Genomic DNA, 22,984 nt, shown 5'->3' on the forward strand with positions numbered 1-22,984 from the left:
TTGCCATAGATTAGGATTGTAAAACAATCTGCCGTAGATTTGGAATGGCATGACGTCACATTTATCATAGATTAGGAATCTGCCATAGATTTGGAACCCACCATAGATTTGAGTCCTACATACATACTGAAGTCGTCATTACTGAGAGCCAATATATCATCCAAATATCTAAAAGTATTGTTAAACTTTTGTATCAGATGTTGTTTCGATTGGTCTTTGCTGATTTTAGTCATAAATTGTAAATCATAACAATACAAAAACAGGTCCGCAATAAGTGGTGCACAGTTAGTCCCCATTGGAATTCCGATAACTTGACGATATACGGAATCTCCAAAGCGAACAAAAATTTTATCAAGTAAAAATTCAAGGGCAGATATAGTATCAAAACATGTCCAATTGACATAGCTCTTTTGTTTGTTGCTACTAAAAAATGACCTAAAAGAGTTTGAACATATGTATTCGCAATCCGACTTTTTAAATGCCCATTTAATTAGGTGTGTGAATTTTTTCTTAATAAGAGTATGAGGCAAAGTGGTATATAGGGTAGAAAAATCAAAACTTTGAACAGATTCAAAATCACCAATATATGCATGCAATTTATCAAGTACTTCCAACGAGTTTTTGACACTCCAAAAGTAGTTAATTCCACTATTTTCAAAGGCCTCATTTGAACAATTTATTATCAGGTTTTTGATTGTACCAAGTGTACTAGTAAGTAGAATAGATAATTTAGTAGTGGAACAATGACTTGAAGACGAAATAAATCTATATTTGTAAGGTGATTTGTGTAGCTTCGGAAGCCAGTACATAGTTGGGACTTTCATTGTATTTGGTTCTGCTTGTAAAGAAGTAGCTAATAGTTTATGTTTGTTACATATATCGTTTTCTGAAAATGAAGTCAGTTGGAATGTTGGTGAATTCGTGATTTCCTTTTGCAGAACCTCAATGTAAAATTTACGTCAAACTATAATGATATTATTAGCAGCTTTATCAGCCGGGACAAAAACAAATTCCTTGGCTAGTTCTTTTAGTTTAGGTTTGATACGAGAAACAGGATTTTTATGGTTGTTGTTAAGAGTAAAATGTTCTTTAAAATGTTGTATACGTATATCAACTATCTTCATTAATGAATTAAAAAAAGAGTCCAAATATTTTTTGTCAGCTTTTTCCCGTTTTATTCATTTCAAACAGTAAGCACGAAGTGAGTCGTGGATGATATTACGACACTCATTCCAATTAATAATTGACGGGGGACGGTATTTAGGTCCTTTACTGAGGAATGATTTTAACTCTCGGTCGCGAACGATATTAAGGTCTTTATAACATATTTAACCTAGATAAACATATGTTAACATGAAGACATGTCAGCATAAAACCAATTATTTGATTAATTCCTTATACATGTTATAAGTGTGTCTCATTCCAAATATCAACGTCTTTTTTGTAGACAATTGTCACCTAATGTAATCAATTTTCTCAAATAATGAGTATAAACCTGTTAACCTCGCCTTTCTTTGAAAATAATCAAAATAGGATATACAGAAATTAAAGATGTATGCAAGGCATGTCCTAACTTATTGCCAAGTGATATGTTTTGATGATTAATGAATGATTATTGTTTTTTTATCATCCTACAGTAGTTGTTTTTTTCACTTTAAAACAACGTGTACAAAAAAACGTTTGTGATACTCATATTGTATACGGATATCGTCTCCTTGTATCCTACTTAAGGAGATGTATATAAGCAAACGGTTATGGTTAAAAAAAAACCAGCGGCTTACGTCACAGTTCATTTAGATGTTCTCAACACTTGAAAATGAAAATTGTATTACAAGACAAAAACAATATACATATACGTATTTGCTTCGGTAATAGCAACTATATTTTAACTCGTAAAGTAAAAGTAAAAATATAAGAAACGATGACAGGTAAAAAATCAGGTAATATATAAAGGTGAAAAGACCATGACGTAGAACACACAACAGCATGAAAGCTAAAAGACATACAATTGCGGGTCAATATTTCGATCTTAGAGGTTTAAGTATATAGGGTTGTTGGAAAAGGGAAGAAGAAAACCGTTCAGATCACATTTATTCATACGAAAGTTTATTCAAATCGGAAATCAGATGTAAAACAAAAGCCCTTTCATATGCCCTGATATCAAAACAAAAATACGTACACGTTATAGCCTGAGTTATAACCAAACTGCCTTCATCTTGAATCCTTTAATTAAAACAAAACTGTTAGTGTAATATCGTAAAATAAAAAAAAATATCTGCGAACTTCAAGTTTCTTCCTGTTTCTAAAAATGACTGAAACATATTTTACATTTTCTGACAATATACGTTTATTATATTTTAATCAATGATATTTTCATTTTTAACAAAGTATCATTTGTTGTTTCAATTCAATACTAACGTCTACAACGCAGACTTCCTTTCTTCAGAAATCTCTTTTTATGCCGGCAACCATTCATTCTTATGGTACATAACATTATACAATCGATAGGAAGGGACATCAACATTAGCATAAGTCGAAATTACTTCTTATATCAGCTAATCATGTGCTCAAAAAGTACAAATATGACCGCAGGCAGTCTTTGATATGGTATCATTTAGTATCATTTTACTAATATAAGTGTTTCGTCGTCTGATATATGTCTTTTTGAGTTAATTGCTTTTTCTAAACCGGTTTGTATTCTTTATTTTATATATCTTGATATGCCAATGTCCGAAATCAAAAGTGGAAATTTATTTAAGTAATAAACAAAATGGTTTACATTAGCCACATGGTTATGTGCTTGATTCGAATTAGAAATCTCGTCATGGTTGTATTTAGTTATATATGTTGATAAAAGTTATTCCTTTATGATTTTGTCTCTATTGACAGGTCTTTTTTGTCTATATAATTAAGAAGATGTGGTATGAGTGCCAATAAGACAACTCTCCATCCAAGTCACAATGTATAAAAAGTTAAAAATTATAGGTCAAAGTACGGCCTTTAACACGGAGCCTTGGCCATTTTCTTTTTACATGTTTTGTTGTTGGGTTGCTGGCTTATTGATGATCAATGCCAAAAATTGTTAGACATTTTTTTTTCCTTCACTATGTCGTACAATTTCTGCATAATTACGGGTTTACCTTGTAAAGCAATGCTAAGAAGGTCATTGTGGCATTTGAACACTCAAGTCAAAGAACGGCAGACAAAACCATTGTCAAACGAAAAAAGACGAGAAGACAAATTACAGTCCTCAAAATACTACTACCTCGATCATAAGATTGGTCAACAAGAATCTTGTCAAACCTGGGATGGACTTAGATTCGTCAGGAGCGTAGGTATTTCTGGTTATATTGGTTTCATTCGTCGTGTTGATCAATGCGGCTAAACGGAAAGGGGCATTCGTTGACACCATAACGAGATAAGAGACAGGTATGTGACCACGAGAAATGGAATATTTGTAAAACAAATATATGTTCTTATAAAAAAAATACAATCACATCAATTTCCGTATTCGTGCTTCATGATCAATTAATGACCTTTTATATTTTATGCAGAGGCACTCCATTGTCACAAAACTAAATTCAATATTTCATTCAAAACTGAAATATGCATATAACATAGACAGCAGTTGTTTACCGATAATCAAAACTCGTACATCGATTAGGAAGACAAATCGTGGTAACAAACACAAATTGTAAGCATCGCATGAGTGTAGACTGTGAAACCGTTTCCTGCTATGCATGCATCGTACGTCGTGCAAATCCAAACTCCAAATGTAAATAAATTTGTTGAAAATCCTGCGACCGATTTCACAAAAAACTTCCGAGAAAAAATATTCTTAAGTGAAAAACATTTCAGAATAGCATACGATTAATTTTGTCGTAAGATTTGTTTTGTTAAAAGAGCCCCTGTTACAAATCCCAATTCCAAATCAACAAAAAAATTAAGCTGTCATTTCAAATAAAGTTCATCGCAGACTGTTTATACTTGAGCTTTGAAATAGAATACACGAGAGACAATCCTGTCTATAACTTTCAATTGCCATCAAAAGTGTTGATGACCTGCAGAAATATAAGCAATGTTCTTTATCACTTTAAGCAATATTCTTCATTGTAAATCAATCAAATTTTTGACACCTCTCTTTGTTAAATATCAGGCATGAATTTAAGCAATGCTCTTTATGAATGTAAGCAATATTCTTCATCGTATATCAATAAAATTTACGATACCTCCCTTCGTTAAATACCAGTCTGTTTCAATCATCTCGTTTACCTTTACTCGTTTAGTATTACAAACAAAAACGTAATATACTATAAACGTAAAATCTCAACATTGACTTTTGTAAGTCTGAAACTCCTAATTGCAATTTTGCTCTAGCTCGACCGCCCACATTATAGTTGGAGACTTTGAGAGTGTCAAATTACTGATAAGCCAACGGACCTAAGTACTTAGAGTTAACATGCACCAACTTGAAACGCATCTTTTAATTCAAACATGTAAGGATTCTACCAAACAATAGTGGAAATCTGAAAAAAAAGAAGTAGATACTTTTTGTTATTAGTTAAGGCTGTGGGTTTGTTGATACTAAGAAGTCATAGAAACACTGCAGGTCTATTATCAGTCATAATTTACCTATATTGAAGATCAAAAAGAGTTGCGAAAGATAACAATGGGATTATCAAACTAATAAGTCGAAAATAAACTGACAATACCATGGCAAAAGCACGAAAAACGACCAAAAGACAAACAACAGTACACAAAGCACAATAACGAACGCTAACGACTGCCCAAAGCGAACCCAATCAAAACTGGGGGTAATCTCAGGTGCTCTGCAAGGGTAAGTAGATCCTCCTCCACATCTGGCACCCCATCGTGTTGCTCATGTAAGTTAAAAAAGTTGCTAGACATCTAACTTCATTATAATTATATATTTTTGCAAGCAGACACATGTATATGTCGATAGTTTAGAGTGTACAACACCTAACATAAACTGCTTGATAAAGGAATTTATAGACAATTAATTCACAAACCTAATCTGTGTTCCAACAAAACTTTAAAAGAAGGATTCGAACTTGGTAATAACTAGAACTAAGTGATCATCTACTAGATACTACTACCTCGATCATAAGATTGGTCAACAAGAATCTTGTCAAACCCGGGATGGACTTAGATTCGTCAGGAGCGTAGGTATTTCTGGTTATATTGGTTTCATTCGTCGTGTTGATCAATGCGGCTAAACGGAAAGGGGCATTCGTTGACACCATAACGAGATAAGAGACAGGTATGTGACCACGAGAAATGGAATATTTGTAAAACAAATATATGTTCTTATAAAAAAAATACAATCACATCAATTTCCGTATTCGTGCTTCATGATCAATTAATGACCTTTTATATTTTATGCAGAGGCACTCCATTGTCACAAAACTAAATTCAATATTTCATTCAAAACTGAAATATGCATATAACATAGACAGCAGTTGTTTACCGATAATCAAAACTCGTACATCGATTAGGAAGACAAATCGTGGTAACAAACACAAATTGTAAGCATCGCATGAGTGTAGACTGTGAAACCGTTTCCTGCTATGCATGCATCGTACGTCGTGCAAATCCAAACTCCAAATGTAAATAAATTTGTTGAAAATCCTGCGACCGATTTCACAAAAAACTTCCGAGAAAAAATATTCTTAAGTGAAAAACATTTCAGAATAGCATACGATTAATTTTGTCGTAAGATTTGTTTTGTTAAAAGAGCCCCTGTTACAAATCCCAATTCCAAATCAACAAAAAAATTAAGCTGTCATTTCAAATAAAGTTCATCGCAGACTGTTTATACTTGAGCTTTGAAATAGAATACACGAGAGACAATCCTGTCTATAACTTTCAATTGCCATCAAAAGTGTTGATGACCTGCAGAAATATAAGCAATGTTCTTTATCACTTTAAGCAATATTCTTCATTGTAAATCAATCAAATTTTTGACACCTCTCTTTGTTAAATATCAGGCATGAATTTAAGCAATGCTCTTTATGAATGTAAGCAATATTCTTCATCGTATATCAATAAAATTTACGATACCTCCCTTCGTTAAATACCAGTCTGTTTCAATCATCTCGTTTACCTTTACTCGTTTAGTATTACAAACAAAAACGTAATATACTATAAACGTAAAATCTCAACATTGACTTTTGTAAGTCTGAAACTCCTAATTGCAATTTTGCTCTAGCTCGACCGCCCACATTATAGTTGGAGACTTTGAGAGTGTCAAATTACTGATAAGCCAACGGACCTAAGTACTTAGAGTTAACATGCACCAACTTGAAACGCATCTTTTAATTCAAACATGTAAGGATTCTACCAAACAATAGTGGAAATCTGAAAAAAAAGAAGTAGATACTTTTTGTTATTAGTTAAGGCTGTGGGTTTGTTGATACTAAGAAGTCATAGAAACACTGCAGGTCTATTATCAGTCATAATTTACCTATATTGAAGATCAAAAAGAGTTGCGAAAGATAACAATGGGATTATCAAACTAATAAGTCGAAAATAAACTGACAATACCATGGCAAAAGCACGAAAAACGACCAAAAGACAAACAACAGTACACAAAGCACAATAACGAACGCTAACGACTGCCCAAAGCGAACCCAATCAAAACTGGGGGTAATCTCAGGTGCTCTGCAAGGGTAAGTAGATCCTCCTCCACATCTGGCACCCCATCGTGTTGCTCATGTAAGTTAAAAAAGTTGCTAGACATCTAACTTCATTATAATTATATATTTTTGCAAGCAGACACATGTATATGTCGATAGTTTAGAGTGTACAACACCTAACATAAACTGCTTGATAAAGGAATTTATAGACAATTAATTCACAAACCTAATCTGTGTTCCAACAAAACTTTAAAAGAAGGATTCGAACTTGGTAATAACTAGAACTAAGTGATCATCTACTAGATAACTAGCATGGAACAAATTAATTATACAGACATGAGTAAAAGAGTGGCGAAAGATATCAAAGTGACATTCAAACTCATAAGTCGAAAATAAACTGACAACGCAATGACTAAAGGAACAGACAAACAGAGAGACAACAGTACACAAAAAACAATATAGAAAACTAAAGAATGAGCAAAAAGAACCCCACCAAAAACTGGGGTTGATCTCAGATGCTCCGGAAGGATAAGCAAATCCTGATCCCCATGTGGCACCCATCGTGCTGCTCGCGATAGTACAAACCCGTGACAAGTCTAATTCGGTAGGTCACCATCGAGAAAAAGGGGACGTGATTGTAGTTACAACAAATAGAAAATATTCGTTGTCATCTGTGAAACGGATATTCCATAACGGTCAACCAACTCGTGATAGCGTCCGTAAAATTTACGAAGGGTTCATTTCAACTAAATATACAAAACAAATATATCAATCTTAATATATTACAAATAATTATGAATAATTTAAAATGAATTGTAAACCGCTTCCTTGGCAACTTGTTTATTGCATCGATAAGAGATGTAAAAGTCAAACACATAATTTTGGGTGATTTTCATGGGTTTTTATTTGACATGCATGATCAACGTTGTTGCATCATACAAACAGAAGTCACCGTTAATATATGGTTCTAATACTTTAAGTCGTAGTTACTACTTATTACTTCTTAACAAAATATGTCAGTAGATGTTATCGTAGTCTAAAGTTTAAATCATTGATTTTAAGCGGTCAGTCATATTGGATCTATAAAGTATGTTTGAAGAAAATTTGAACCTAGATAAAATATCAAAAGCAAAATGTTATTGCTATAATATTCAAAACTGAATCGTTTCGACAAGTTGTTTGTTGTAAACACCTATGTTCAGAACATTTTAGTAGAAGTTAATATTTCCACATATCGATGAATATGGGAGTAAAAAAGTAAGTTAGTAAGTCAATGTTATTTAGAGTCGTCACATATGTACAATCAACAAAGAATATGACCCCAGACTAATAATAGCTTCGATCAAAGTAGCCCACAATGAATGAGCTCCTAGAACATGAACACATGAATTGTTTTTATGTATGACATACAAATGTATGTGTATCCATATATTACAGCAATGGGCAAACAAAAATATGATTTTGAAATGTGCTTTGAACATGCTTTTTTAAATGCAAGTAATCATAGATCGGTGCGTTGAGTCTTTTGTAATTGTTATATTTGTGTGAGTGCTTAGTAACGATATGATGAGTCTAACTTTTTGCAAACTGATTTTCAGTGTGTTCTAAAGTTACACTAATGTTCCAGGTTAAGAGTGGTTTCAGTGCACATAAACATGTTAATAAACTCATCACAGATACGAGAATTAAAATATCGTGCATATCGTCTACAAAACACTCATCAGTGACGAACGAATCTAAAGAGTTAAAAAGGACAAATAAAGTACGACGTTGAAGAGCGTTGAGGACCAAAAATTTGCAAAGGTTTTACCAAATACATGCAACGTTATGTGTGTGTCTGTCTCAATCCAGAAACCGGTAATCCAGTGGTGTCGATGGTTCCCTTCTACTTTATTTGTTTTTCTTTCATTGTTGAAATAAATTTACAGTGGTTCGTTTTCTGTTATGAACTGTTTCACGTTTTCTTTTTTTTTTTTTTTTGTCTTTTCTTCTTTCGAATAGAAGGCCAATTCAGTAATCAATCTGAATCAAACTTTGTATAAATTATTTAACCTAGATACACATATGCTAACACGCAGACATGTCAGCATTACACGAATTATTTGATTAATTACTTATACATGTTATAGTTGTGTCTAAACTTGTTAACCTAGCCCTTCTTTGATAATGACCAAAATAGAATAAACTGAAATTAAAGATGTACGCAAGGCATGTCCTAACTTATTCCCAAGTGATATGTTTCGATGATTAATGACTGATTATGATTTTATCATCCTACAATATATAGGCGTTTATTTTTTTAAACCATGTGTACAAAGAAACTTGATATTTATATTATAAACGGATGTCCTCTCCTTAAATCCTACATACGGAAATGTATATGAGCCAACAGTTATAGCTGAAAAAAATCAATAGCTGCGCCCGTCACAATTCATGTTGATGTTCTCTGTGTGGTCTGCCACTACATTTCTGTGAAGGACAACACAACGACCATTTATTAATTCAACACTCGAAAATGATAACTGTATTTCAAGACAAAAACAATATACGTATTTGGTTCGGTAATATCAACTATATTTTAACCCGTTAAGTAAAAGTAAAAAATAAAAATAAAAGAAACAATGACAGGTAAAAAAAACGGACTGAATATAAAAGTGAAAAGACCATGACGTATAACGCACAACAACATTGAAGCTAAAAGACAGAAAATTGCGGGCCAATATTTCGATCTTAAAGGTCTTATTCAGTAGGGTTGTTGAAAAAAGGGAAGAAAAAATCACATCTATTGATACAAAAGGTTCTTCAAATCTGAGATAAGATGTAAAAAAAACACCCTCATATAAAAAAAAAACAATAAAAAACACGTTGTACCCTGAATGATAACCAACATACCTTAAGCTTCATTTGACTGTTTTGTTATGAGGGTATCATATACAAGTGCTTTTTTACATCTGATCTCAGATTTGGGGAACCTTTTGCATCAATTTTCTTCCTGTTTCTTAAACTGACTGAAACATATTTTAAATTTTCAGACAATATACTTTTATTATATGTTATTCAATGATATTTTCATTGTTAACAAAGTCTCATTTGTTGTTTGAATTCAATACTAACGTCAACAATGCAGACTTCCTTTCGTCAGAGATGTCTTTTTGTGTCGGCAACCATTCAATCTTATCTTACATAACATAATGCATTCGATAGAAAATGACATCAATGTTCGCATAAGTCGATATGACATCATATATCAGCTAATCATGTGCACAAAAGTACAAATATGACCGCAAGCAGTCTTTGATATGGTATTATTTAGTATCGTTTTACTAACATGACTAATATTAGTGTTTTTGTTGTATCCTGCATGTCATTTTGAGTAAAATGCTTTTTTCTGAACTGGTTTGTATTCTTTATTTTATATATCTTGATATGCCAATGTCCGAAATTCATAGTGGAGATTTATTTTAGTAATTCACAAGAATGCCTTATGTTAGCCACATGCAAAATTGCCTGTCTAAATTAAGAAATCTCGTCATGGTAGTCCTTAGCTTTATATGTTGATAGAAGTTATTCCTTTATGATTTTGTCTTTATTGGCTGTTTTTTGTTTTGTCTATGTCAATATAGAAATAAGGAGATATGGTATGATTGCCAATGAGACAACTATCAACCAGAGTTCAAATGAAGGGGATGTAATCAATTAAAGGCAACCGTACGACCTTCAACAATCAAGTGTATTCCGGTATAGAATATGGTATGAAACGTTATTTTTGTTAGCGCTCGCTGGTCAAACTGTCTATTTATTTTTATATGTTTTGTTGTTGGGTTGCTGAGTTATTGATGATTAATGACAACAATTGTTAGAAATTATTTTCCTTCATCAAGTCGACTAATCTTGGCATGTTGACGGGATTAATCAGTAAAGAAAATCATTGGTGCATTTAATAACTTTAGTCAAAGAAAGGCAGACAATACGATTGTCAAAGGAAAAAAAAGACAAGTTACATTCCACAAAATACTAGAATTTCAAACAAAACTAAATATTGATCAACACAAACCCTAACAAATCCGGTATGAACTAAGATTTAGAATACTAATCTGAATACATATCAAAAATATTTCAATAGCTGCACAGTTGGCCTTGGTTAGCGTTAGATTGATAACTTTTTTTTGGAAAACAGTTTCAATCTTTTGTAAATACAAGCACTCAAAATAAAAATGACCAACGACGTAATTCCTGTAAATAACAAATACAATAATCAAACTATTGTTTCACATAAGTGGTTACTTGTACAATATTTTACTTAACAGTTTTTAAAGTAAACGACTATTTAGGTAAAACAAATATAACTGGCACTTGTTTGCAGTTAATTCTTTGAATAAGACGGATTCAATAAGTTTGTTCAAACAAGTATGACGCTAATTAAAAAAAAATGATTACTTTTACTGAGTATTAACTTGAAGTTCAATGTAATTATTATTATCCTCCTTGTTTTGAAAATATTCATAAGTTCGATCGTCGTCTTTGTTTTATTTTTATACATACTTTACTTGCATTATATTTAGATGATGAAAATAAGTTTACCTACTCTTTGCAAAATTTAACATCTATGTAATTATGACATACCTTTTTCTAAATTCCCTGTTTATAAAGTAGGAAACTATTATGAAACTAAATTTCCAACTCCTTCTCGCATGATTAACTTTAAATTACTTAAGCTATCTTTTTTACATTTAAGGTATCTTTCGGTCTTACAACTCCGAAACCTTTCTGCGTATCTATAAATTCCTGGCTTCAGGTGGTTAGTTTTGTGAGTTCCTGATGAAGGTCAATCTAGAAAAAATCCCCAAGGACACAATGAATTTATAAAGTGTTATTTTCATTGATCTTGTTTTGTATATTAATAGATTGGGTGAAGAAATAAATAAACGAGAGGCGGAAGGTACCAAAGGCATATTCTGACTTATAAGCGGATGACGCAATGACAACGAAAATATATATTTTTGATTTGTATTCTATTTCTTTTGGTTTTTATGAATGAACGCGGTCAGTTTTTAATGGCAGGGAAAGCCTGAGCGACTCACTAGCCTTCGGCAAGAAAACTGGCAATCCAAGTCAATTAAGATATTCTAATCTATGCGGATGATCAAACTACTTAGACCACTCTCCAACCGATGCCACTTAAAGATGAAGAAGAAACAACAACAAGGAAACTACAATTTTTAAATGAATATCACTAGTATTGCAGTTCTTTATCCTTATAATGATTAAATTATAATATTTTAACTGACTTTTTTCCGCTCACACAGATAAAAACCACAACATGATTTTCACTTAACACATAAAAAGAGCAGTGAAACATGCTGGTAACTATAATATTTCGCTTTATTTGTTCCGCTCACACACTCGTAGGAGTCTTGACACTAACGATATAACTAAATATCTAACTCGTCTTTGCAAAGGTAATGCGGGGAAGAATAAAACTTATTTTGATAAGGTCATGTTTTTTATCAAGTTGCGGCTTCAGTCTATAGACATAAAAGGCAAGCAATAATCTAATAATTGGGGAAAATCTAGTCAGGATTATAACATTTGTAAACTACTCTTGCTTCTAATTCAAACATATATGTGTTTCCGTCACCTCGCAGAGATTGTCTTTACTAGATTTGGTACAACTTAAATTTTTTTGGTTTTTAGTGCTCTGTAACTTTGAATTATGTTTGACTTTCTGACTGTTTTTATTCTAGCGAGACTGATGATTCTTGTGTTTACGATACACTAGTAGCAAGATTTCAGTCTGAAACGGTCATTTTGGTCTGATCAAGTCTTAATCGACTGATTTACCGCAAGGGAAAAACGTTAAGACTTTTTCAAACTTTCAGACGCTGTTCCGATATATCGTTTTCCGTCCGTTCAGTCATGTTAAGATAAGCAAGACAGATTGTTCTAGCGTTCGATTAAGACTTGATCAGACCACGTTCAGATCAAAGCAGACCAAAGGTAAAAATGCTGTTTAGATTTTGTAAGATCGTGTTCAGTCGTGTTAAGATTTTAAATATTCGGATGCAAAACGGGCGACACTTTCTCTATGTTTGTCTGGGCTTGCTCCCTTTTATGAATAAAATCGGCAAAGCTTGGAGGATATTCTTTTGTGGTCTTTTAATGTAATATTGTATGTCTATTTCATTAAATAACGTGTGCAAACTTACAATTCATTTTTTTTTTCTCGATAGAATTTTTAAAATTTAATTGGTTATATCAGGAAAGAATAATTGTTGTAACCGGAAAAGTGTGCAAGTCATAAAAACTTTGCAGTCGTGCTTTCTGGCAAAAGTAATCCCGTATTTATTCATTCCGTCTGTAAAGATATAATGATTAGTAATATATCTCAAAAATGTTCTTAAACAAATTTTCGTCTGTAATGTAAAATAATTGTTCTTAGCCATATTAAAATTTGTTAGGGAAAATATATTCTGAGTATCTGATTAACTTTAATTCTCTTTATTTTTGACAGATGACAGATGTTTGGTGAAAGTTATTTACATTTCAATAAACGGATTATCTGAGCAGTCAACCGAAACGGATTGTTTCAATGTTGCGTTTTTGATGGACTAGATCTCAAGCAAGGCAAAATGTTGTTCATAGCCCTCTCATCATCCCCGTCGACCCATTTTGAAAAACCTGCTTTTTGTGATTTTGTTCTGGTTTGGAATATGCATGGACTATTATCCACTTGACGTTAAGTAAACAGAAAATAAAAACGATAAAAACTCATTCCCGAAACACTCTCTACCGAAATAAGCTAGCCAACATAACTATTCTTTGAAACAACTGTATTTACCTAACGTTTGATAATTATTTATGAGCTATAAAAACATATTGCGGCAAACTATGATTTGCACAGAAAAAGTATATCTTTTCTAAGTTTTTTGTAATTCGTTGATTAGTAGAATCTGGAAACGATTTTATGTTGTTTAAGTTAGCTGATTATTTAACATTTTGATTTGAAGTCAAGTTTACAAAAACATGCTCGCTCGAATGATTGATAACACAAATATGCATTCTAAATGCAGACATGTCATCAATTTTATAACGTTTTAGATAGTAACCAAATTACCGGAATATCTTAGCAGCTTAAACGTAACCTTTACATGTTTTTGAAAGTACTTATGTATACCAATCATTAATATGAGACTTGATTAATTATAACCGGAGGCAAGATCGATTACCAAAATGAATCTTGCGAAAGTAAATAATTTCATAAGAAGTAAAAACTAACTTGTTTACAACGATAGAATATTAAACTTATAAAAATGCAAAGCTCTCTCGTACACTTGTAACAAATGTTTTTATTCTAAAAAAAAACATCATGAAGCTTCAATGCGGAATGGATTTGTCTTGAAATGTCAAAGAAGAGCTGTGAGTATGTGTTCATTATATACAATCAATATTTGACACAAATAATAGAACCCTATGCAAATGAATAGCCCTTTTTGACTTAATAATGAATAAGCATAAATGGAAAATTTGGATGCATGTCAATTAAACAGCAATAACACGATAAAAAAGCCATCAGACAGTTACTTCAACGACAGAGAGGTGTCATTATAAGAGGGTTTTGATTGGATTCAAAGAATAGATCTTGAGCAGAACGGACGTAAAAATATAAAAAAAAAGAAGAATAGACCACACACAAAAGCAACGAAAAGGTTCTAAAATACAAAATATAGATGAAAATGGCATAAAAAAGGGCCACAAGAGTAGAGATATAAAATCCATGCAAACTGACAAATCATCGAATTGTAATTTATATCAAACACACAATGATGGCGTCAGTAAAATTCTCTTATCTTTAAAGTTAGATACAATACATTCGGTTTAGTAGTTAAGATACATGAATATTTCCTGCCTTTACATCTAAACGCTTTGAATAATTCTTCGCAAATTATAGTCATAGTCAAGGCAGTTATAGCAATTAGCTCCATTGATCAATCATAAATTAAAGATCAAGGACCTTATAAGGTGTAAAAAATTAAAACAACACGTTATAAAGATCATGCGTCTGAAGCGCTTTTCTTGATTTACCGTCATTAGGAATGCTCAAAGCTAAAGCTAAGAAAGTATAATAACCTATACAGTTGAAGAGCTGTATGAACAAAAAGGACATAGAAAATAGCCAAATTTATCTAAGGTCACTTTGCCTGAGGGAGTTGAAACCAAAGTTTCTTATAACTTCAAAATTTATTATCGGACAATTTTAGAAAGGTTTTTATAAATCATGTCATTATCGAAGTACTGACTACTGAGCTGATGATACCTTCGTGGACTGATAGTCCAACGGCAGAGGTATCGACCCAGTGCTGTAAAAAATGAAAACAACACGGTATAAATTCCATGCGTCCGAAGCGCTTTTCTGGATTTACCTTCATCAGGAACACTCAAAGCCGAATATTTGAAAGTTTAGAATGTATAATAACATAAACAGTTGAAGAGCTATATGACCAAACAAGAATCTAAATAAATAGCCAAATTTATATAAGTAGATATAAGAAGATGTGGTTTGAGTGCCAATGAGACAACTCTCTATTCAAGTCACAATTTGTAAAAGTAAACCATTATAGGTCAAAGTACAGCCTTCAACACGGAGCCTTGGCTCAAACCGAACAGCAAACTATAAAGGGCCCCAAAAATGACTAGTGTAAAACCATTCAAATAGGACTAGCAGCGGTCTAATCTGTATAAAAAACTAGAAACGAGAAACACTTTTGAACCAGATCAACAAACGACAACCACTGAACATCAGGTTCCTGCCTTAGGACAGGTTCAAACAAATGCAGCGGGTTTTAACGTTTTAATAGGAGTCGACCTTCACCCTAATCTGAAACAATAGTGTAATATCACAACATAGAAAGACACTAAGGTCAACCTAGCCTGAGGGAGTTGAAACCTAAGTTTCTTATAACTTCAAAATGTATTACCGGACAATTTTAGAAAGGTTTGTTATAAATCATGTCATTATCGAAGTACTGACTTCTGAGCTGATGATACCCTCGGGGACCAATAGTCTACCATTAGAGGTATCGATCAAATGCTGTAAAAATGGAAAAACAAGACGTTATAAATTTCATGCGTCCGAAGCGCTTTTTAAACGCACAATAAAAGTATCATGATCAAAGATAAAGTGTTTTATAATGGGAATGAACAGTTTTAATCTCTGTAGTATATTTACAGATATCAGCGCCAGATAAAAATTACATATCAATGGATTGGTGGATGTTCAAGTTCCACTAATATGTTACCAATGTTTGTTCTTAATCCCAAATGCCACGTTCTTAGCGTAGAATTAGACGTCATAAACAGTCAGAGAAAAACATGACCTTGTGCAATGCAAAGAAAAAGGAATCGACAGATTGTAGATCCATGAATGAAAGTGCATATATAGCAATAATATTTAGTCTGCTTTTAATTTACTGATAACTTATTTCAAACGGGTTTTTTCCTGAGATGTTGTTTACCGTGCCCGGAAATTTAGAAACGATCCTGGTAAACTTATCGATCCTTTAAATAAACTTATTCTAAAAGGTTACCAATTCAATACTATCACTGTCATTAGATCTTTCAATGTTGTTTTTATTGGTATTAATATTGATTTTGTTATCAGTAAATTAAATATTATTGTATCTTGGCACTGCACAATGTCATGTTTTTCTCTGATTGTTTATGACGTCTTTACACTAAATCAATTGGATGTTGGATATGTACTGATTGATAATTTAGTCTTAGATGCATGATTTTTTATATTAGTTGTTATTAGCTTTGAACTAGCTGTATATTAGTTGTTATTTGCTTTGAACTAGCTGTCAGTAACTACGAGTACTCTCAGATCTGTATTTAGTGTCTTTTTGTTGTTGGGATGTACAAGTACCCGGTCACATCCACGTTGTTTTGTTATATGTATTTCTATTTCTATCCATCTGATGAGTTAAGCTTTTTTCAACTGATTTTTATAGTTCGTTCTTATGTTGTACTATTACACCACTGTCCCAGGTTACGGGAAGGGTTGGGATCCTGCTAACATGTTTAACCCCGCCACATTATGTATGTATGTGCCTGTCCCAAGTCAGGAGCCTGTAATTCAGTGGTTGTCGTTTGTTGCTGTGTTACATATTTGTTTTTCGTTCATTTTTTGTACATTAATTAGGCTGTTAGTTTTCTCGTTTGAATTGTTTTACATTTGTGATATCGGGGCCTTTTATAGCTGACTATGCTGTTTGGGCTTCGCTCATAGTTGAAGGCCGTACGGTGACCTATAGCTGTTAATTTCTGTGTCATTTGGTCTCTTGTGGAGAGTTGTCACATTGGCAATCATACCACATCTTTTTATATGTATAAATTTGGCATTAAAAGAGGAATGAGCAGCAATATGCATCTTTTACATTCATTTCAACGTTTTCACTTCTAATTAGTCAGTGCAATATTTAGAGCAGTAAAAATGGTCGATTAGCGTTCTTAGCAAATCAATTGATGTATGAATTACCATTAACACAAGCAACATTTTAACGGTTGGCAAATAGCTACAATTATCGAATGTTTTATTGGTTTGCACTAACCACAATACCAATAATCTCTTGATTTTCAGTTCTTACATTGAAAATAACATATTTAAATTCACTACTGTTTGTATAACTAGTAGTGAACAAAACCATTGATTGTTACATTGTAATGGTATGCTTACATCAGTTTTACTATGTAGTGCAAATGTTTACAGTTCTTTTAAATCAATCTAATTAGTTCTCAGTATTCTGCTGATTATTTTTCTTATATGAAATTCTGTAAACAATGACTCCTAACAATTTTGTTCCATTCAACAACTTTATGTTCTTGAATTATTCAAAGAAAATATCTAAAACTATAATTCACAAACCTTTCATTGATATGTTATTTTGCTTATTATGAAATGTCAAAATGTTTAACTATCAATTAAATCAAAATGGGTATTTCCATAGGTGTGTTAACCGCCTTGCTGTGGTGTTCGTTCCCTGGTAAAATCAAACTTAATACTTGAAAATTGATACTTGTTTCTTCATCGCTAAGAACGTGGCATTTGGGATTAAGAACAAACATTGGTAACATATTAGTGAAAATAATGTGTTCTTGTAGGTTGTTATATTTACCGGTAGGCTATCGCTTTGTTAAGTAATTTGTTAAAAATCTAGCTCAGATTGTCGGTCTGTACAAAGCATGTTTCATTTGTTTATCACATTTCTCGTCCTCATATATATTTAATTTTTGCCACTGGAAATTGAACATCCACCAATCCATTGATATGTAATTTTTATCTGGCGCTGATATCTGTAAATATACTACAGAGATTAAAACTGTACATTTACAATATAAAACACTTTATCTTTGATCATGATATTTTTATTGTGCGTTTACAAAGTGCATGAAATTTATAACGTCTTGTTTTTACATTTTTACAGCATCGGATCGATACCTCTGCTGGTGGACTATCGGTCCCGAGGGTATCATCAGCTCAGAAGTCAGTATTTCAATAATGACATGATTAATAACAAACCTTTCTAAAATTTTCCGGTAATACATTTTGAAGTTATAAGAAACTTAGGTTTCAACTCCCTCAGGCAAAGTTGACCTTGGTGTCTTTCTATGTTGTGATGTTACACTATTGTTTCAGGTTAGGGTGAAGGTTGCCGCCTATTAAAACGTTTAAACCCGCTACATTTGTTTGAACCTGTCTTAAGTCAGGAACCTGATGTTCAGAGGTTGTCGTTTGATGATGTGGTTCATAAGTGTTTCTCGTTTTTCGTTTTTTATACAGATTAGACCGTTGGTTTTCCTGTTTGAATGGTTTTGCACTAGTTGTATTTGGGGTCCTTTATTGCTTGCTGTTCCGTTTGAGCCAAGGCTCCGTGTTGAAGACCGTACTTTGACCTATAATGGTTTACCTTTACAAGTAGACTTGGATGGAGAGTTGTCTCATTGGCACTCATACCACATCTTCCTATATCTACTTAGATAAATTTTGCTATTTATTTAGATCCTTGTTTGGTCATATAGCTCTTCAACTGTTTATGTTATTATACATTCTTAACTTTCAAATATTAGGCTTTGAGTGTTCCTGATCAAGGTAAATCCAGAAAAGCGCTTCAGACGCATGGAATTTATAACGTGTTGTTTTCATTTTTTACAGCACTGGGTCGACACCTCTGCTGGAGGACTATAAATCACCGAGGGTATCGTCAGCTCAGTAGTCAGTACTTCGATAATGACATGATTTATAACAAACTTTTCTAAAATTGTCGGATAATAAATTTTGAAATTATAAGAAGCTTGGGTTTCAACTCCCTCAGGCAAAGTGACCTTAGATAAATTTGGCTCTCCAACTGTATAGGTTAATATACTTTCTTATCTATAGCTTTGAGCGTTCCTGGTGACGATAAATCAAGAAAAGCGCTTCAGACGCATGAACTTTATAACGTGTTGTTTTAATTTTTTACACCTTATAAGATCCTTGATCTTTAATTTATGTTTGATCAATGGAGCTAATTGCTATAACTGCCTTGACTATGATTTGCTAAGAATTATTCAAAGCGTTAAGATGTAAAGGCAGGAAATATTCATTTATCTTAAGTACTAAACCAAATGTATTGTATCTAACTTTAAAGATAAGAGAGTTTTACTGACGCCATCTTTGTGTGTTTGATATCAATTACAATTCAATGATTTGTCAGTTTGCATGGATTTTATATCTCTACTCTTGTGGCCCTTTTTTATGCCATTTTCATCTATTTTTCTATATTTTAGAACCTTTTCGGCTGTTTTTTTCTGCGTGTGGTCTATTCTTCTATTTTTTTATATTTACGTTCGTTCTGCTTAAGATCTATTCTTTGAATCCAATCAAAACCTTCTTATAATGACACTTGTCTGTCGTTGAAGTAACTGTCTTATGGCTTTTTTATCGTTTTATTGCTGTTTTATTGACATGCATCCAAATTTTCCATTTATGCTTATTTATTATTAAGTCAAAAAGGGCTATTCATTTGCATTGGGTTCTATTAATTGCGTCAAATATTGATTGTATATAATGAACACATACTCACAGCTCTTCTTTGACATTTCAAGACAAATCCATTCCGCATTGAAGCTCGATGATGTTTTTGTAGAATAAAAACATTTGTTACAAGTGTACGACAGAGCTTTCCATTTTTAAAAGTTTAATATTCTATCGTTGTAGACAAAGTAGTTTTTACTTCTTATAAAATTATTTACTTTCGCAAGATTCATTTTGGTAATCGATCTTGCCTCCGGTTATAATTAATCAAGTCTCATATTAATGATCGGTATACATAAGTACTTTCAAAAACATGTAAATGTTACGTTTAAGCTGTTAAGATATTCCGGTAATTTGGTTACTATCTAAAACGTTACAAAATTGATGACATGTCTGCATTTAGAATGCAGATTTGTGTTATCAATCATTCGAGCGAGTATGTTTTTGTAAACTTGACTTTAAATCAAAATGTTAAATAATCAGCGAACTGAAACAACAAAAAATCGTTTCCAGATTCTACCAATCAATGAATTACAAAAAACTTAGAAAAGATATACTTTTTTCTGTGCAAATCATAGTTTGCCGCAATATGTTTTTATAGCTTATAAATAATTATCAAACGTTAGGTAAATACAGCTATTTCAAAGAATAGTTATGATGGATAGCTTATTTCGGTAGAGAGTGTGTCGGGAATGAGTTTTTATCGTTTTTATTTTCTGTTTACTTAACGTAAAGTGGATAATAGTCCATGCATATTCCGAACGAGAACAAAATAACAAACAGCAGGTTTTTCAAAATGTGTCAACGGGGATGATGAGAGGGCTATGGACAACATTTTGCCTTGCTTGAGATCTAGTCCCTCAAACAAGCAACATTGAAAACTGACACTTGGGAAATACGACATTGATATAAAGACAAAAGGTAGAAGGGCTTGGAAGTAACAGTCTGTTTGCTTTCAAATTGGCGTTCATTTAAAGAGGACATGGGAAACTTATTATTATTGACTGTTTTTGACTTTCATTACATCCAATACACAACAAAAATTTTAACAATTTGATGTTTTTGAAGCAATATCAATGTGAGAAAGCCGCTCACATGTCCTTTAATTCATATTTTGACACGTGCATCTAGTGCTGTAAAATTTTGTTAATTAAAGACTGATTATTTGAAAATTATTAGGTATACAATATTAAAACACCATATGTTTCGGAACAAGTATGCAAAACAAATGTTATCTTTGTTATTGGACTTGATTGGCCTTTTTATTTAAACCTATTGATGCATTTAATTTGTATCAATGTCTTTCGTGACCTAATTTAAATATCAAACAACGTGACACACCGTATTAACGTGTTTGTATAAATTAGATTTATGTCAAATCATTTTAGCATTTACAGCCGAAAATTTATGTTTTACAGAAAAGAACAATGAATAAATTTCTCAAAAAAGCATGTTATTTGACGTATATTAGTAAATTACAAATCTTTGTAATCTTTTCATTTCTTCTTTGCATGCGGGTCAGGGGAGGGTTTACAGAAAAGTAAATAATGGTGAAAAAAAATACTGGATAAAAAAAAATAGGACAAACAATAAGGAATAGAGAATAATCGGGTGTTAAAGTATTCAGAATAGAGAATAAGTGACCAAATATATAAAGAATAGAGTAAAACTAACCAAAAAATTCAAGAATACAGAAATGACCCCCATTCAGACCGTCATGCATGTATAAAACAGTTTGAAAAGTTTTCCTCGTTGTCATACAGTGATACTTTACGTTTTTTTTTAAAAACACTAAAAACATTCATTTTTCTTTATGAAAGTAAGAATAACACTTTTAATCGGATATTTTAGGATAAAACATATAAACTGACTTCATGTCAGCAAAGAATTATGACAGATTTTAACAGTGGCTTCAAATAAAAAATTATATAGGTGTTACATATAAATTCGAAGTTTAAAAATCCGTTGTCAGTATTTAGATGTTGTTTACAGGAAATTATTGTCAGATAATATCCTCTATGTTGGGAAAACGGTCATATTTGTTCTGCCATAGGCGACAATACTAACATTTTCTAAATTTACCACTTTTTATAATAAAAACCGTTATGTGTGGTATAAGTACTTTATTATTCTAGACTGGATCTTTAGCTATCAGAAAAGGGATCTGATCTGAACATGATTACGTCCTATTGTATTGTGACATGTTGATTGAGAATGGATTTACATGAAAGATGATGCATGCATATATCAGGACACGATTACTCTCTCTCTCTCTCTCTCTCTCTCTCTCTCTCTCTCTCTCTCTCTCTCTCTCTCTCTCTCCACGCATGCTTTTGTATTTTGTTTGGCCTTCATGCAATTTTCAGGGTTTTGCTTTTATCTTTATTTTGTATTTTCAAGTCTACTGGAAATGTCATGTCAGAATAATTTAATGAATTAAAGTTTAACGCCATATGCAATAGAGTTTTAAAAAGCTTTCTTTTATTCTTTAGGACACTGTATGGCCATCAATAATTACCAAGTGTTTTCTCAGCGTATTTCAAATGTTTTATAGTTGCAGACCAATTATTTTCACAACTGTATTTATGTGAGCAAGAGTCTGTTTGATCACCAATTGAACTGATAAATCTTCTGTTAATCATCACAGTGATTTATACCTTGTCGTAATATACAGGCTTGGATGGTGTAAACTTCCCACTAACACCATACACCATTACATCATTACACCATTCACCATACACCATTACACCATACACCCTGTGCCATTACACCATACACGTTAAACCTTTGCACCATACACCTTACACATTACACCATAATGCAATTTAATTTCAAAGAAAGCGCGCGACTACAAAATTATTTATTTATTTTAAAAAACGAATTTTGATTACAATATTGTAAATTAATGTAAAAAATTAAAAATCAGTTTTATCAATATATTGCATAGTTTTAAATGTCGTACACCATTCATTCACACCATTCCAGATCGCACGTTACACCATTACACCATTCCCCTTACACCATACACCATAGCACCATACACCTTCTACCATTGCACCATATGCAATACACCATTACACCATACACGTTTTTTGGGAAAGTTTACACCATCCAAGGGCTGTATATAGTTAAACTATTGTTTTTAATGACTGTTAGTCAAGATGGTACAATTAGTTGACAACACGAGTATTTGATATCTATCAAGTATTTTAGGCTAAATGAATGCAAGCCTATGTTGTCATCAAATAATTATAAATGT

This window comes from Mytilus californianus, unplaced genomic scaffold (genome assembly GCF_021869535.1).
Source record: "Mytilus californianus isolate M0D057914Y unplaced genomic scaffold, xbMytCali1.0.p SCAF_7, whole genome shotgun sequence".
Taxonomy (NCBI): domain Eukaryota; kingdom Metazoa; phylum Mollusca; class Bivalvia; order Mytilida; family Mytilidae; genus Mytilus; species Mytilus californianus.